This window comes from Balaenoptera physalus, assembly GCF_965194825.1.
Source record: "Balaenoptera physalus genome assembly, chromosome: X".
Classification (NCBI taxonomy): Eukaryota; Metazoa; Chordata; class Mammalia; order Artiodactyla; family Balaenopteridae; genus Balaenoptera; species Balaenoptera physalus.
In genome coordinates, this window is record NC_138903.1 from 1,985,571 (window position 1) to 2,001,173 (window position 15,603).

Sequence of the window (15,603 nt, forward strand, 5' to 3'; positions counted from 1 at the left end):
TGTATAGCATTTTATATTTTCCCCAAAGACCTCGTCTTTGATTTTAGTAAAACAGGTGATGTGGTCCCATAATAGGACCGTTGCTGGTACCATATTCTGGGGACTCTCTTGGGTCATAGACCCTTGAAAGCAACCTTTGTGATGTGTGCTTCATAGCCGGTTCAAGAAGAGAAGACAATAAATGTGCCTAGAATCAGTGTGGCCATAAAATACCTAGAGGGAACTCTGCTAAGTGTTGGAAACACAACAGTGGGAGAACAGCCAGAGCCCTTGACTCGTTCACACAGGTAAGAGGGACATCGTCAAGGGGAAACCGAGCAGGGTGGGTGTGATGCGAGCTTACGGAAGAGGCCCTGCTCCTACCAGACCTCAGAGGATGAACTGGAGCTTACGAGATGGAGCCATTGGGCGAGAAGGTCCGGGACAGAGGAACGTGTGAGATTTGCAGCTGGGAGTGACCCTGAGTTGTTCAGGACACAGGGAGAGCTTCAGTGTGCAGACATGAGGCAGCTGGGGAGGATGAGAAGAGATGAACTGGGGGCCAGGGCGTGCCAGCCCCAGGGATGAGGGCTGGGAGCTTACCCTTAGTCAGCAGGGAGCCACCGAAGGTGTTACGGTTGTGTTATTGTTACAGAATTGGGAGAGAGGTCAGCAGGGAACGGCTGTGAAGATGACGATCATGGTGGGGCCTCAGAGCCGTTCATCTGTGTATGAAATGGTGTGTGCATATACATATATGTAAGAATATACATGAGCCTATATCATCAGCATATATATATGAGAATATGTATAAGAATATATGAGGAGATATATATGAGAATATATATGAGAATATATGACTATATATAAGAATATATGAGAAAATACATATGAGAATATATAACAATATATGAGAAAATTATATGAGCATATATATAGGAATATGGATAAAATATATATGAGAATATATACACGAGTATATATTTAACAAATATATATAAGAATATGGGAGAAGTATATATGAGAATATGTATATGACAATGTATATAACAATATATATAAAGTATATATGAGAATATATATAAAATATGTATGAGAATATATATATGAGAAATATATATAAGAATATGAGAAAATATATGAACATGTATGACAATACATATAATTTAAAACACATATATGAGAATATATATTACAACATATACATGAGCACATATATGAGAATATATATTACAACATATACATGAGCATATATATGAGAATATATATTACAACATATACATGAGCACATATATGAGAATATATATTACAACATATACATGAGCATATATATGAGAATATAAATGAGAGAATATATATATATATATTCTCTCATTATTCAGATATGTTCAGATATGTTCAGTTATGTTCAGTTATGTTCAGATCACTGCAAACTCTGCATTAGTGCATACGAAACCATGGCTTCTGGGGAAATACAGAGTTAGGGTCTTGTGCGTCTCCAGTTACAATATTTTCATCAGCCGATCCATAACACACCCTGGTTTTATGTGTTTTTCTTCTTAAAGACACTGTATTGAGTACATATTTTCATTCATTCCTATTGAACTCACAGCCAACAGCGCTGAAACTTCTGCCTGAAGGAAGCTTTTCTAACACAAGCATTTTTTTCCCTAAGACACATCACGACCTTCTCATGCTTCATGAACACTGGGAGGGACTTTAGTGCTATGCTTGGGGCCCACTTTAAACAGCAAAACTCACCAGCAAAAAGCACCAAAAAGTGGGAAAAACATGGCACTCCATAGGCTGCAAAAGGGACACTTGTTTTCGGTAAGAGAGATGACACAAGAAGACAGTGTCACCATTTAACCTCAGCTTTGGCCACACAAGCTTTTCACTACTCGGCATGTGACCACAAACAGCTGTGCAATCAATAGTATTGATTTGGGCATTACAAATGGATTTTAGAGAATAAGTGAACTCACAAATATTGATTTTTCTTTTTTACTGTAGAGCACAGGGAACAATATTCAATAGCTTGTAATAACCTATAATGGAAAATAATCTGAATATATATATATATATATATATATATATATATATATATATATATATATATATATATATCCGAATCACTTTGCTATACACCAGAAACTAACACAACATTGTAAATCAACTATACTTCAATTAAAACAAAAGAAGGATAGCTAGGTCTAAATAATCAATCAGGGAAAGAATTGTATATTCTTTTAAATATAAACTTTTATATTTCTCTTCTTAAAATTTGCAGATGTTCCTGTGAACCTCTGTAGGAATAAATAAGGTAAGTATGTTTATTTCTTAAAAAAAAAAAAAAAAAGAGTCTACCCCAGGAATTCCCTGGCAGTCCAGTGGTTAGGATTCTACACTCTCACTGTGGTAGAACCGGGTTCAATCCCTGGTTGGGGAACTAAGATCCCGCAAGCTGCACGGTGTGACAAAAAAAAAAAAAAAGTCTCCCCCCAACAAAAACAAAAACAAATATGGAATCCATGAATAATGAGGATGGACTGTATGTGTGTGTGTGTGTGTGTGTGTGTGTGTGAGTTTTGGAGAGAACTAATAGTGAGTTTCAACTTGGACTCTCCCTCCTGAGGACTGTCTTGCCTAGTTTGGGAGTTTCCAGAGGGAGATGCAGAAGAGACAAGTAAAAGTGAAGGAAGAAGGATTGAGAACCTACTTGAATTACCTACTGATCTGTCAGGACCAAATTTCAATAGTCCTCCCAGGGTCCTGTGCTTCCCAAGAGAACTCACGTACAGAGTGTTCTCTGCACAGTGAAAAGAATCTTGACGTTGGCAGGTGTATTCGTGGGATTGGTGAAGGGATTTCTGTGTCTGAGTACAGCCCCAGAGTCCTGCAAAGGGCAGGTAGACCAGTTCTATGGGAACAAAGACCTGTCCTCACTCAAAATATCAGATTAAAAGTTAAGCTTCAGGCAAGGTTGGGAGGGTTTGGACTCATGGCTCCCCCCTTTCTCTGTTTGTCCAAGAGGGTGGGGTCCGGGCGTCTTCCAGGGAACAGTGGTCTCTGCAACAGAGCACTTTTCTCTTCAGGACGGAACTTCCTCCTTGGAACTCATAGCCTCCTTCATCCAGGTGACCGAACCCGTAGAAGGAGCATTTGTCAGGATACCATACGATATAGTGAGGGTTAGGGTTACGGTTGGGGTATTATATGGTATCCCGACTCACTAAACTGAGTCTTTTGCCCGAAAGTGAATGGATTGATTGAATAAGCAATTAAGGTGCCTTATTTCTAGCATACTAAACACCTGGATAAGGTAAAAACTTCAGATTTTGTTCTTATAATGTTACCGAAAGTCGGGTCTGGCTGCTCGCTGCTCCAAAGCCAATAAAAGGCCAGGTTGGGGGAAAGGAAAGGTTGCCTTATTTTGGAGGCCGGCGACCGGGGGGGCGGCGTGGACGTCAGTCCAGAGGCCGATTCCCCCCCTCCTCCCCGACAATCAGGGGGCAAGAGCTTCTACAGGCGGACGGAGGGGCCCCCAGGCAGAAATAGCGCTGTCAGCTCTGATGGTCATCTTGAAATTGGTCCTGCGGTGGTCTGATCCGCGTCATCTTGACTGTTTTAAGTACAGTTAATCTTCAGTTCCAGGGTTGGTTTGTTTCCATTTCCTTGAGGCCAGTTCTCAGAATTGTGGCAGGTTATATCATGGCTACAGTCTGGTCATCATGCAGTTCACGTCTTCCACCTGGTGGGGTTTCAGTGTCTATAAGACAGCTCACAGGATACGGCTCAGAAGATGATCTATATCTCTTGAGGAGGAACTAAAGGTCCTTGACTTTGCTTAATGACTGACTAAACTATTACTATTTTGTCCTGTTGGACTGTTTTCCTTTGTTCCTGCATTTTCTCACTTCTCTGATTAAACTTTTTATTTGGCTAAAATTTTTTCCACAGACGGAAGGCAGGCCAAGGACGTGGGGGGCAAGGACCATGGGGTCCTGCTCTGTTTCAATAAGAATGACAGTTATACCATCTTATTAGTAAAGAAAGTACACATAAGCTGTCCCTTTCCAAACCGATCTCAGTCTGTACAGTGTCAACACCATACGGCTGCAACTACCTCATTTTTTTTTAAATGTGCTTAACATATTTTATTGGTCTTCACCTTTCTGTTTTTTAACATCTTTATTGGAGTACAATTGCTTTACAATGGTGTGTTAGTTTCTGCTTTATAACAAAGTGAATCAGCTATACATATACATATATCCCCATATCTCCTCCCTCTTGCGTCTCCCTCCCACCCTCCCTATCCCGCCCCTCTAGGTGGTCACAAAGCACTGAGCTAATCTCCCTGTGTTATTGGTCTTCGGCTTTTGTTTTTGTTTTGGGATACGCCCTGTCTGTTGTCTGTCTCCCCAAGTGGATACTCATGTTCCCAGTTGAGTTTGAACGGGGTGACACCCTACCTTCTTGTATCAGGTCTCCTACTGAAAACAAGTGTCCTATTTGTAGCCTTTTTTGTGCCATGTTTTTCCCAACGTGCGAACCCAGTGCCATCCTGTTTGTAATTAGAACTTTCCTGTTGAAACTAGACCGTTCATAAGTTGGACTCTGTCACTTAGAACCTGCTTGAGTAACACAGTCAAACCCCGAGATGAATTATAGGTCCAACCACAAGCCTGGTGTTCGTGCCCCCTCCTAGTGGGTGAAGATGGGAAGCTGACATTGTCAGCATTTTCCTACAGGCATCCCTCTCATGGAAGGTTTGCTTCTTTTTTTAATTAGTTTTTTTATTGGAGTATCGTTGATTTACAATGTTGTGTCAGTTTCTGCTGTACAACAAAGTGAATCAGTTATATATACATATATCTATTCTTCTTTTAGATTCCTTTCCCATATAGGTCATTACAGAGTATTGAGTAGAGTTCCCTGTGCTCTACAGTAGGTCCTTATTAGTTATCTATTTTATATATAGTAGTGTGTATATGTCAATCCCCATCTCCCAGTTTATCCCTCCCCCACCCCCTGTCCCCTTTGGTAACCACAAGTTTGTTTTCTATATCTGCGACTCTATTTCTGTTTTGTAAATAGGTCCATTTGTACCCTTTTTTTAGATTCCACATATAAGTGATATCCTATGATATTTGCCTTTGTCTGTCAGACTTACTTTGCTCAGTGTGACAATCTCTAGGTCCATCCGTGTTGCTGCAAATGGCATTATTCCATTCTTTTTTATGGCTGAGTAATATTCCATTGTGTATATGTACCACATCTTTCTCCATTCCTCTGTCGATGGACACTGAGGTTGCTTCTATGTCCTGGTTATTGCGAATAGTGTTGCTGTGAACACTGGGGTGCATGTATCCTTTTGAATTATGGTCTTCTCCAGATATATGCTTCTTCTTGAGGCTTTCCCCAACATTTCTGGCAATGTCTTTAATTCACCGTCCCTTTGGTTTGCTAGAGAAGCCCCGAGGTCTGCCCGTTAGCTGGTGCCAGAGCCATGCAAGGAGGACGCTTAACTGAATGGTGACACGGTCCTTCCCAGTGTGCCCACACCCAGATGATCCCTGAAGGAACGTTCATTCTAAGGTGACCTTCTGTCTCCCCGTGGTGCCTCTTCAGCGGCCCTGAATCACCGCACAATCAAACGTCCCCGCGGTCAAATCAGCCCCTGAACTGACAGCGCCCTGCGTGTTGAAGCTTGTCATCCCTGCCATCTTGCTGAAGTAGCCTGGGGTTTATATTTTGAGTAGAAGCAGAGGTTAAGTGGGATGCAGCAAATAAAGATCACAGAGCAGCTGTGCCTGTGGGGATTTGTGTAGTCAGGGATTCATGGGAGCGTTCCTGGCTACTTAGTGAAAAGGCAACCCCGGGGAAGGTGAGCTGAAGCTGGACAGTTTATAAGAAATGCCTGTGTGGTTCTCTGGACGGCCAGTACGTAGGTCAGTTCTACGTACATTTTCCATAGTGAATGACCGTAGGTGCAGGCAAGAAGTGGAGCTGCCCTGAGAAGTTGGAATAATATTGTAGGACTGTAAATCCTTCCTAAAAATATACAGAGCGAGAGAAGGAGGGAGAGAGAGGGAATTAAGGAAAATTGCAAAATGTGGCCATTCTATTTGATCGACAAGGGTTAGAAGCCTTCTCTATGCATTAAGTCTTGGGAAACCCGGTAGGCATTGATGGTAGATGGCACTAAAATGCAGAGGTACATACAGACCTTAACTCTCCTGTTTCCATTTCAGACCCTCTGCAGGGACGTCACGGCACAGTGGACAGAGTGTCTGCACTTGGTGTGACCTCATTTCTGATTCAAGATCTGCAGCTTACGGCTGTGCACATTGCTCAACAGTGGACCATGTCACCGACGTGGGGAGTGGCAGGGCTTAGGTGTGCCAGCTCTGACTCCAGAGGTCCAGGTTTGACCGTTATGAGTATCACCTGGCCTCCGAAAGCCCCAATCCCCCCCACCTGGCAAACAGGGAAATAATATCTCTTGTACCAGGCGTTCCTGAGAATCTAGAGAAAGGGTGAGCCCGGGGTTGAGCCAGCCTTGGTCCCTCAGGACACCTGAGTTACCTTCCACTGTCTTAATCTGAGGACGCTGCTTTTCCTGTGAATTACTGTATCGTTTTTTTTAATGAGCTCTGACCAAAAGCAATACATGGTGCGGCACGATCTTTTGTTGTAAATGCCCCTTATACATTATACAATTTGCAAATGAAGAAAAACTTTACCCCTTTGTTGTCCAAAGAATATATTGATGATTCGATTTGTGGTAAAATGTTACAGCATTCAGCTAGGTTTCAAACATTTTGTTAATGTCAGCCATGCCCATGGCCATTCAAGCATCTCATTAGTCAGCTATGTACACGGCAATCTTAGTTTCGTGAAGATAACGGTTTGCAGTATTTACAGGTATGATTCTGATGAAAGTTTTTGTCTGAATAATGCCGGTCTATCCCCTAATCACAGCATTCCCTTCTGTCGCTCGGACCGCAGGTCTCCTTTCTCCTGGGTTACGGACGTCTCCCCGTGCTCCGTTGCACGACTTTTGTTTACATGTTTCTGTGTCCCTGGTGTCTTTGGCTTCTGCTATGACGCATCATTTCACTCTCGCAGTAAAATAAGAAAATTATAATGGAGGGTTTTCCAAAACTTATGGCGGTATTCGTTGTTCCTCCTGACCCTTCCTTTGTGCCCCCGTGGGTACTGTCCCCGAAAAATAAAATAAAAATCTGCCAGGCCTGCCACTGCCCACGCACAGAAGTCATCCTGTTTCCTGGTCTGCTGCTGCGTTTATTGCAGGTTTGGCTTCAGCGTGATTCATCCTATAGGCATGTGGACCGAGCTTTAGTGAGCTCTTGGTAGAAGTCCCAGCTTTCCTAGGCACCACCCTTAGGACAAAAGCCATTCACCAAGCCTGAACGGGCCCAGCCTGCTTTATTTATCCTGGCAAATTGGTTGGCAGTTGGCTGTTGTTTTGTTGGCGCGGAGACCATATCAAAGTCACTTCGACGTTTAGCCTAATGAGAATTCCATTCATTGACCATGGATGGAATTCATGGTCCTTTGTGATTCTTCAATCTGTACCTACTGGGTCTTCTCTCTTTTGCTCGTGTCCCTGGCTTGGCCAAGGAAACTTGTGATCCGCCCTGCTCCCCGCGTGTTTTCTCTCGCTGGCTTCTGTGGTTGGGAACAGGGGTGGCCGCAGTCAGCACATCACTGCCATGTGCTGAGAGGGAAGTCTGAGCTCCAGAGCTGTCTTTGTGCATCTGCGATTCTTTCTTGCTGACAAGAAAAGAAAGAATAGGGAGGGGGTCTGTGTCTGGGCCTCCTGGTGGAGAGCCGGTCCACCCCCGCCAGCCCCAGATGCAACCAATCACCCTGGGTCCTCTACATCCAGGCACACAGCTTTGCAGGCCAGCTGGGACTGTGCCTCTGAGTGGATTTTACTGGGCTTTGCAGCAACTTTGGGTAGGTTTTCTGGGTTGGGTCTTTATTGCCTCCACTTGGGCCAAGTAACAAAGGCTTTATAGGAGGCTAAGAAACGTTTCACCAGTCTCCAACCAGCATGCACTTGGGCTTATGACGTTGCATCTTTAAATCCAAATCAAAATCTCCAGTTTACCCCCTTGTAGGCATCGGCCTAACGCTCCACATTCTCACTCAGCCAGCTGTGGTTTGATTTTTGCCCCAATACCTCTGGTATCTTTTTTTTTTTAATTGAATTATACTTGATTTACAATGCTATGTTAATTACTGCTGTACAGCAAAGTGACTCAGTTGTGCATATATATATATATATACACACACACACACACACACATACATTCTTTTTTTATATATTCTTTTCCGCTATGGTTTATCATAGGATATTGAATATAGTTCTCTGTGCTGTGCAGTAGGTCCTTGTTGTTTATCCAATCTTCTTTTGGCATCTTTAGCTCAGATCATACCAATGAGTGTCTAACAGTCAAAAACGTTAAACTTTGAAATAATGGAATAGATACATTTTTTAAAATGTAATTATATCTGAATCTGGTGATATTGAATAGAATCTAGTTGATTTCTAATTATTTGCCGGATAACTTCAATTCACCATCTGGAAAAAAACAGCTTCACCTTTGGACTTACCCCTTCTTGCTGAAGGAGATACATTCCTGTTAGTCACTCAGATCCAACTATTTTTAGATAGGGATATTTCGTCTTTGACATGCAAGCAATCACCACATCTTAGAGAATCTTCCTGTCGTATTTCACAACCACCTTTTCTCCTTTCTCTTTTTGGTCGACCCCCTTCAATCAAACCTTCATCAATCCTTGTCTGGATTATGACAATCACCTCCCAATGAATTTTACCAGGAACCCCATTAATTTTTCCCAGTGGGAATCATGCCAATTTACCATGTCCCCATTAATTTTCTTGAAGTTCCTTAGCAGTCAAAGAATCTATGGTATGTCATCAAAAACAAACAAAACCCATAGAACTATTCCATATCGACTGTGCCATTCATCTTATCATGGACAATTCATCATAACACAGCACAACGGACATACTCAGCTTCCTCTTACACCCCACACTCCGTGAACCTCAGCCCTAAGCTAAATCGAACCATTCACTGTTTCTCAGAGACCCAGGAATCCACATCCTTGTGTCTTCCTCAAGATCATTTTCTTCCAAGGATGTTTGTCTGCCATCTGTGCTTGATCAAATCGTAACCCTCCTTGACTGACGCTTCTTCTAAGACCCTTTTCTCATCCAATTGTATACCCTCTTTAAAACTTTTTCAACTACCCCTGTTAATGAGCGTTTAGTTGGTGGTCTATTCTGTCCTTGGGGTCATTGGGTTATCTCACTCATTTTTCTCCACCGAATTGTGAATCGATGATCAATAGTAGGTCTTCACTAAATATGAGAAGACGTAAAGCAATGCCACTGATACATACGTAAGGACATGGAATTATCATATCTCTCTAAGAAGTCCATGCAAATCTGACTGCCCGTGGACCTCTACAGCTAAGAATAAAGGTTGGATCTCAAAAGGAAACTCAATTCATAAACAAGTTGGCACGCCATTTTATCAGCTATTTTAATAGCAAACACAATAAAAATGGCACTTCTGTCACATAAAGCTAACATAAACAACACTTGATAGGGCAAAACCTATTGCTACCTTGTACTGCTTATAAACCCAAGACACAGAGTCAGGGGGGAAAGAAACGTTTCCAAGTTCCTAAACACAGACACATGCAGAATTTGGGCAGTAAGTGAGAGAATATGAAGTATTCCAAGTTATGCTTTTATTATTTTGCTTCTTTTCAAACCATGTGGAACTCATTAGATTTCTTTTCCATGCAGCCCTCTGCTACACAGAGACAATAATGTATCTGGGAACCAAAAGGACCAGAATTGGTGGTAGGGTGATGTGTGAGAATCAGACCTGGGAAGATTTGACCTGGAGAATCTTTCAGGAAACATGGTGGGTTCTGAGGGTCTCCTGTAGAGTCCACTATAAATGTTCTATCCTGTCCTTTGATCTCAGATCTCTCCCATATGAGTGAATCTTTATTATTCAGTTCTGAGGCTTGGATTGCTTACTGAGGCGGGTTCTGTTTATTGTGGTAAGCTGCTTTTTAAAAAAGTGGTCTCTCTGCATTTGATGTAGGGAATTCCAGTCAGAAAAGAATTGTTTATATATTTATAAGGCCCAGAGTCCTGGTGAGTAACTCGGTCAAAGCCGAGGCGTCATGTCCTCGGGCAGCACTTGGGAGCTCAGGTTTGGCGAGATACCTGCTTTACAAACTCTGATCGCGTCCTGTTCTTCTTTATAAGATGTGTCACGACTGTGTTTATCCATGGATTACTGTGTAGTTATTCATTAAATTTTCGCCTCCATTTTTGATGTTTTTATTATGCTCTTTTCACCTTGTTTGGCACAAGGCACATATGTTTGGCATATGCTCAAAAATATGCATTTAATGAATGCATGAAGGAGATAAGCTATACAATAAGTGGTGTGTGAAGTGGACTGTCTTTCAAACACACACACTCAGATTTGTAGTGCTTGACAATTTCCATGGTGTAAATACTCCACTAGAGTTGAGGCCAAGCTATCCATGGTTGACCAGATGGCTCTCAGAATTCCTGGCTGTTTGACTTGGCTTCTTAGAGCCAAGGTGAGCCTCTGCATACACAGTTCATCCACAGTGTGTGAGAAAGGTCTTTGGTGCACGGAAACACCCCTTCTCAACAAAAGAACATGGTTAGTAACTGAGGGTCAGAAGGATTCTTGTTGATTTAATTTTTTTATTGAAGTATAGTACATTTACAATGTTGTGTTAATTTCTGCTGTATAGCAAGGTGATTCAGGTATACATATATAAGCATCCTTTTAAAAAGCATTCTTTTCCATTATGATTTATCACAGGATATTGAATATAGTTCCCTGTGCTCTACAGTAGGACCTTGCTGTTTATCCATCCTATATATAATACTTTGCATCTGCTAACCCCAAACTCCCAATCCATCCCTCCCTCCCCCCTTCCCCCTTGGCAACCACAAGTCTGTTCTCTATGTCTTTGAGTCTGTTTCTCTTTCGTAGATAAGTTCATTTGTGTCATATTTTAGATTCCACGTACAAGTTATATCATATAATATTTATCTTTCTCTTTCTGACTTACTTCATTCAATATGATAATCTCTAGTTGCATCATGTTGCTGCAAATGACATGATTTCATTCATTTTTATGACTGAGTAATATTCCATTATATATATATATATATATATATATATATATATATATCACATATTCTTTATCCATTTATCTGTCGATGGACATTTAGGTGGTTTCCATGTCTTGGCTATTGTAAATAATGCTGCTATGAAAATAGGGGTGCATTTATCTTTTTGAATTAGTGTTTTGTCTGGATATATGCCCAGGAGTGGGATTGCTGGATTATATGGTAGTTATATTTTTAGTTTTTTGAGGAACCTCCATACTGTTCTCCATAGTGGCTGCACCAACTTACATTCCCACCAACAGTGCAGGAGGGTTCCATTTTATCCACACCCTCTCCAGCATTTGTTATTTGTAGACTTTTTAAAGACGGCCATTCTGACCGGTGTGAGATGATACCTCATTGCGGTTTTGATTTGCATTTCTCTAATAATTAGTGATGTTGAGCATCTTTTCATGTGCCTATTGGCCATTTGTATTTCTAGAAAGATTCTTCTTAAATAAATATTTGCTTTGTGTTGCCTGATGCAGATTTTCTTGAGTAGAAAAGCCCTTGTTTCTTTTTTAGAGCATCTGTCAGAACCAGAGTTTTGAGCTTTACCTAAGAAATGCTGCTCCAGATACATTGCCCTTCTGTTAACAATCAGAAATGCTGTCAACCGGTGGCTTTGGGACGTATAGTCAATAGAACACAACAAGAAACATAAATAAGAGGTCTAACAATTGGGGAAGAGAATAAGCTATATTTTTTCACAGACAATACGATCAATTAAGTAGCTCTGCTGAAAATGATGTATGTAAAAAAGACCTCCATGAAAAGATTTAGCAAAAGTATTCAAGACTTCCATGAAAAGAAGATCACAGCGTTTCTGGCAGATATAAAAAGCAGATTATTAGTATGAACAATTCATGTCCTTGTGTGGGAAGACTCAATCTCATAAAATACAAATATTGCAAAACTAATTCATATTTTTTTAAAATTCCAATTGAAATATTGATGACTTTTTGTTATGAAATCTTGGAAAATAAAATTTATCTCAGGGCAAAACTGGGCCAGAATGCAGATAGCAATATGGGAAATACTAAGTAACTTGCCCTCTCATGTTAAAATATGACATAAAACACCCTACAATAAGCCAGAGAACCAAAACCCACAGGGGTATTTAATGTGAGGGAAACTTCTGATTACTGGGAAAATAACACATCAATACATGGTACTAGAAAAATTGGTTTAATGAGTCAAAAAAGTCAGGTTTTTTCATCTCATACCGTAGAGCCAAGTGAGTTACAAATGTTTTGAGTTTTGATATTTAAAAATGAGAAATATTTTAAAAGTATGTAGGAGAATACCTAATCTCAGAATGAAGAAGGACTTTCTAAACATACAAAAGGATTAAAAAAAAAGAGGGAAAAAAAGAGAGATACAGCTACAAACAGTTTCAAAACGCCTGTACTTCCAGAGATTGCAGTTCTCCAAACAACTGAAAAAAAATGATGAGTGGAAAAAACATGTGCTATATTTAGAACAAGTATTGATGCCTTGTTGTGTATTTGCTGCACTTAGGGTGCGTTAATGCCTTGTTATGTAAATTATTACATTGCTCAGCAAGAAATCCTAAACAGCTCAAAAACTAATAACTAATTCCTCCATGAAATGGCCAACTTATGTATTTTGACAATTAATTAAAAAGTATGAAAGACAGAAAATACAGTGCCACCTTTGAGTATAAAATTAGGAATTGTTAAAGTGAGAGCAGTTCTTAGGCATAAAGGGTAGAAAGATAGCATCCTTACATGCCAGTACGGTGGCCATGGGAAGTGGAAAGCCTTTTAAAAAAGGTTTTCGACAGCACTTCCAAAACGGTTTGCAAGAGCCTTAAAAATGTTCACACCCTTCACTGTTGCAATGATATATCTCAGAATTCAGAGATTTATGAGACAGTCTTTGCAGAGACAGCCAAAAATGGAAAACAATGTAGATATCCACCAAGATAGGATTAAATACTTAACGGCACATCCACTGAATGAGGTATTAGCCTGACTAATGACATGGGGAGATGCAAATCATATTGTTACGTGGAAAATAAATGGACTTAAAACCATATAGTTTGGCTTATAAATAGAATATATTTATATATATATTATATATATGTATTCACAAAATCTGAACATGTTCAGAGAGTTTATCCTTGGGTAATGGGATTGTGAATTTTTGTGTATGAATAATTTCCATTTGTTCCTATATTTCTATATTATTTTTAGTTATTTATAAAATTTATACTATAAAATAAGGGTTTAAATCTCAGTAGAGTAGAAGCTTGCTATGTGACAACATTAGAAACGTGGTCTTTTCCTCCCAAAAGGCCCCCAACTCCCAGATCCATCTTTTTTCTGGGCAATTCCTTCTGTCCCTTCAGCAACCTGGCCTCATGGTGGGTGGCCTTGTGTGCACTTTTCTGGTTTCTGCTGGAAAGATGTCAAGAAAGATTATTTTCCTCCATTTTGAAATGTACTCAATGTGGTATTTTCTGCAGGAAAAATCTCAGTGGTTATTTTTTTTAAATTATTAGCTTAAATCCCAGCTTTGACAAAACGTCTCATTTTCCAGAATCAACAATAAGAAAATGAAAAAGCAGTGGATACTAATCCAGTTCTCTGAAAAATTGTGTTTTTAATCTCTTCCTTTAACTATTGATTTAAAATAGACCTCCAGCTCCTGCCATCGTTCAGAAAGAAAAATAGAAAGAGAGCTTTTATACAGAATCTATTTTTATAATCATTCAGAGCCAAGGAAGTCCATAAACTCCAATTCTTCATCCAGACCCAGAAAATGTATCATTGAATTGTTCTGACATATTTCATAGATGCTATACAACACAAAATAGTAAAAAGAGACTGCATGAACCTTCATGGTACACATGAATTCTCTTAGATGCGCTTGTGTTTTTTTATCATTGTTTTTCAATGCACGTCGCCAGACATTAATGGAAAATAGCCTTGTTTTTTCCTTCCAAAAGCAGTATGTCTGCATTTTTTTTTTAATAACAGAAAGCTGAATTAGGTTTTTCACTAACAATGCATCAGTACTCCCAATCTTTCTAGGACTTTGTAAAAATTAAAATATACTTTACTCGTTCTGTCTCTTAAATGATAAAGGGGTCGTCAGAGTCCAGATGGCTTCATTGCAACATTGTACAAAATTCTAACGTATGCCACGTTTAATAATCCAACTGAAATGCTGACCTGGACTTCAGACAGTCTTTCTCTGCCACTCGCAGACAGCAAGAATTGGGGCTGGCCACGGAATCCCATGAACTAGAGTAAAGACATAATAGTGAAAGTTCCGTTGCTAAAGTCACAGTGTATATGAAAGATTTTGAAAATTGCCACTCTTGTGCAAATTTGAGTTCCACTATCAATCCATCAAGATGATAATAACAATAATAATAATGACTTTTTAAAAAAACAATTTCCACGGCACGCCCTTGAGAAATCTTATCTTATTTAAACATCACAACGTTTTTATGGCTTAATGTGTCACGTGGGACAATGCTATAGGTAAGATAAATAAATGGCTTAATGTTTCATGTGGGATGATGGTACGGCTGAGATAAACCTCAGGCTTGCAGACGCGTAACACAACAAGCATGGTTTTCCACTTTCAAGAGCAAGGATGGTTCTCAAGAGCCATGGTGGCCATAAGAGGAAAGGTGATGGGGACCAGAGCCCAACAGAACCCACAGGGCAGCCCATGCCAGGTGTTTGTGTCTATGGTGATTCAGGAACTCAGGTCCTTCCTATCTTGTGGCTCCTCCATTCCCTGGTCCCTTGTAACCTCTTTACTCACTTGGGGGATGGGAAAAGAGCCAGAAAGGCATCTCTGCATCTTCACCTTCTCAGCCTGGAAGGGACACACGTCATTGGTGAGAATTAGTCACGTGACTCCACCTCCAAGCAACGATCCTGGGAAATATAGACTCTGCCTGGGATGCTGTACTCCCACCAACGTTCTGCCATATGGCAGCTGGTGCTTGAGGCTTGGGGGATGGGTAACCAAGCACCTCTGCCTGAGGGAACTTGCACTGCTCTTAACATTTTAGCAGTGAAGGAATTGAGATAACTAGGAGCCAGATTTAGATCCAGGCTACAAGGTGGTAGGATTGCTTCTGAAAAAATATGTCTTCTGGGCACTAAAATGTGAGTGGCATACCAAAAAAAGAGGACCAAGATTTTTAAAATTCATTTTTGGGGGTTGAAAATGTCCCCTAAGTTGTGTGTTCCCTCCTCTGTGTGACTTTTTGGATTACCCAACTCTACAGTTGGAATCCCATCTGTTTACTTCTCCACGTGTCACTACAGACACTCCAAAGACAA